Source organism: Vitis riparia, chromosome 12 (genome assembly GCF_004353265.1).
Source record: "Vitis riparia cultivar Riparia Gloire de Montpellier isolate 1030 chromosome 12, EGFV_Vit.rip_1.0, whole genome shotgun sequence".
In the NCBI taxonomy this organism is placed as follows: domain Eukaryota; kingdom Viridiplantae; phylum Streptophyta; class Magnoliopsida; order Vitales; family Vitaceae; genus Vitis; species Vitis riparia.
In genome coordinates, this window is record NC_048442.1 from 8,333,586 (window position 1) to 8,337,564 (window position 3,979).

Genomic DNA, 3,979 nt, shown 5'->3' on the forward strand with positions numbered 1-3,979 from the left:
TTTTAATTCTCATTTGAATTATTTGAGTTTGGAGTTATTTGGACAATAACACTTTGGTTAATGTGTTAGTTTTTAAAGTTAAGAATTTGGGATCATAGAATTTATTTATTTTACTTCTTTGAATAGGAATTTGGTAATTGATAATTTCCAATTACAATACAAATATTTGTGTCATTTTCACTTTGAGCCTTTAAGCTTGAAATGTGAAATGATTGTTATACCCTTGAAGTGGGTTTTGAGACATAATAGTTCTATTATTTTCTATAATAATATTAATTTTCTTTTTAAATTAAAAATTTATTAAATTATAATTATATCACATGTTTTAATTTTTTTTAAAAATAAATATATAAATTTATTTTAAATTTTTATTATTATCCTAGAATTTTGTTTTATGTTTTTTTTAAAAAAAATTATGCATGAATTTTCAATCATACAAATTGAGCAACCCAAGATGAAAGCTCGATTATTTAATTCAATTAACTTAAATTTAATTCAAGTTTTAAAAAATAAGATTCCAAAATTTTAAAAATAAGATTAAATTAGACTTAAATTGAGTAACTCATGTTAAAGACATATTTGAACCTGAGTTGATTGTTACTTAATTTGGGTTGAGTCGGGGAAAGTTACGGACCCAATTATGTATGAAATAAGTGACCAAATCCATTGGATTCATAAACCAATTTCACATCCATGATAAAGCCATCATAAAAATGCAAATAAACATGAAAATAAATGAGTGAAGGAACAACTATTTCCTTCCCCATTTTTATTTTATCGCCACGTCATAACTGCAACTTACATATTCATCACTACCAAATATTACACACGGCTCTTAATTCTACACATCAGCATCTCTCCTCCTTTAAAACCTCTTTAACCCAAATTCTTTTCTTCAACTTTCACACCTGTCCAATTACAGACACGTGTCACACCAAAAAGTTACTTCATAATAATAATAATAATTGCTGTAAAAAAATATAGAAAAATTGAGATTTATTTTTAGAAATAATTTTTTTTTTTCTATATAAATTATGAAATTTAGAAAATGATTTGAGAAGATCACCTGCTGGGTAGCATTTAATTCTGCACTTACGCTCGCAACGCGCCGCAAGCCTCTCTACACAAACAATATTCATAAAAAAAAAAAAAAAAAAAAAAAAAAAGGCACAGATCTGGGGAGAGGAGGGGTAAAATGGTAACTTACGGTCATCATTAATGCAGCCCATGGAGCAGGAGTCCTCGCATTCGGCGGGGGAGACTTGGCCGGCGACGCTCTCCAAGTGAGAGCTACACACCAGGAACACCATAAACACTGCAACTATGAAGCTCTGCTTCGTCATCTTCTTTCGTCTCCCTCTGCTCTCTCTGCTTTCGCCTTTCTTCGATTGGGCGGCTGTACAAGATTATATCGAAATTGTAGTTGAGAATCGGGCCATGAATTTGGTGTATAATTACGATAGTGGCATCCACCGCCTAAAATTAAATCTAATCTAATAAATGGAGGGTGACGCAGGATTCCACTTGCTCCGCCTGCAGAAGGGTGCTGTTTTTCAAAGGGTTAATTTCCCGGTAATTTGAAATTGAGTTTCTTCTAATATTTTCCTTCTTTGAGTTACAACTTAGAAAGAGGTATGCAAAATTAATAAATGATAATTATAAGTGAGATATTTGATAAAATCTTACCATTTGTTTTCTCATATTTTATGAATTTGTTTTAAAAATTTATTTTTTATTCTTTAACTTAAAAATAAATTTTAAAATTTAAAAACCGGTAAAAACAATTTTTACTTATTTTCTAAAAATTATTTTTTTTTTCACTTTATTTTTAAAAATTATTTCTAAAAAATAATAATTAAATAGTGCTCGAAAATTTTAAAAATAAAGAACTATTTTTAAATCATATGACTAAACAAGTTTTCAAATTAATGATATTTAAAAATATTTACTTCAAGTTTAGGAAAAATAAGTAATTTTTTTTAAACACACTATTTAAAATATTTTATTTATAATATTTTAAAACAAAGTCTGTTTGTAAATTTAGAATAGGATTACATTTTTTTTTTTTGTCTTTTATTATATTTAAAATTCGATATTTTACTATTAACGTGTTAAAAGGAATAAAGTTGTTGGTCGAACTTGTTAAAGAATAACATTTTATCCTTAAAGTGAATGAACAATTTATAAAGTCAAGAATTAAAAAAAAAATTGTGCATATGTGAAGTTGTGATATTTTATATCTACACATAAAATTACAAATAGTCATACAAATATTTCTTTAAAATAATTTAAAAAATAATTCAAATTCAGTGGTTGTGATATTTCAAAAGTATTGGAGAAATTCTACGTTGTCAAAAATTGATAATTATCATCTTTCAAAATTAATGGAGAAATTCTATTTTAAGGTTGTCAATTAAAGTTGGTTATACCCAAATTTGAACTTTCAAATCAGAATATGAGAAAGAACAATATCTTTTATAATCAATGAAGGGTTACTAAATGATGCTAAAAGTGTTGTGTGCGTGTGGATTTTTTTTTTTTTTTTAAATAAGTTTATAGAAAAAAGTGTTAAATTTTAAATGTCAAGGCAATATAAAACATCTAAAAAAATCAAGAGGGTAAAATATACTTAACTCTTTAAAATATTATTAACTTATTTTTTGTAATTTTAAATATATTTAATAGTACTTTATATAGATCATTTTTCACTTTGATGTGTTAGTAGCCTCAAAAAATAATAAGGAAAAGATGTGTTTCTACACACTCATGTAAAAATAATTATAAAATAGGAACCCTCTAAAAATAATTCAAATATTAATGGTTAAAGGTAGTACATAGGATGGTTAGTACTTATATAATTAAAAGGTAGGACTTGAATGGTAAAAAGTGCATGAAATGTTAATTATTTTTATATAGTTTCTTAAAATTTGTATTTTATACACTTGGGTTCTTATTTTGCCTTTTTTTTTTATTTTTTATATGAGTGCATAGAAACACATTTTTCAAGTTTGGAAAGCAATATTTTATTTTTAATAATATAAAATTATTTTTAAAAACATTTACCATGCTAATCTCCTATTATTTTTTATTAGGCATCAAATTTTATTGCCACATAAATGGTTTTCATTTAATATTAAGATTTTATAAAATTTTCTATAATATTAGTTTACATTAATATTAGTCAAAGTCAATTTAAGTTTTATTAAAGACCTAAATATTAATTAGAAATATTTTGTTTATGCACTATAATGATATTTAATAAATTAATGACTTACTATAACTTAATAAATTAAATATAAATAATTAAGTAAACATTATCTTTTAAAAGTGTTATTTTTTATTATATAAAATATAAGAAATCTTATACATCTGTTTAAAAACTTTCAAAAATTTAAAAGACATGTCGATTATTTCCTTACATTTTAAAAATTTTAGAAAACAATCCTAACTTTTGTATAAAATATGTCATGTTCGAGGTTCAAGGTTAATAAACATTACATATATATGTTAATCGTATACATGAGCATCTCCATGACTAAAAATGCCTTCAACGGCTCTTTTTTAACTTTAGCTCTTGTACAATTACAAAAACAATGAAGAGAGGCTAAACTATGGTTCAAAGTCGTGGTATCGATCACTGACTTGAAGGGTTTAGAGGCGTATTGGTCTTGGTGTATCAACTTGATATTGGGTGATACATAAAATAAGCTAATTAGAACATTCAAAAAATTATAAAAATATTATGTAAATTATAAAAAAAAAATGTGCAATTTAATAAGCTAAAAAAAATTAATAAAACAAAATTGTTTCACATTTAATATTATTTAAATAATTATAAAAGTATCCGTTGAAAGTTATTTATGATAATGTTAATAATAGAAAATTATTTTATTTCAAATGTAATAATATTTTTACTAAGAGACATACAATACAATAATCAATTCCATGTTGAATGACGAAGGGGATCAAAATATCATCA

General features: G+C 24.6%; 1 long non-coding RNA gene across 1 annotated transcript; it reads right to left on the reverse strand.

Annotated features, from left to right (window-relative positions):
• Positions 1–643: 643 nt before the first annotated feature.
• Positions 644–1,392, reverse strand: LOC117927042. The gene is made up of 3 exons (XR_004653263.1): positions 1,208–1,392; positions 1,067–1,120; positions 644–908 (listed from the first exon to the last, which is right to left on the reverse strand). It is a non-coding gene; the product is annotated as an uncharacterized LOC117927042 (long non-coding RNA).
• Positions 1,393–3,979: the final 2,587 nt, after the last annotated feature.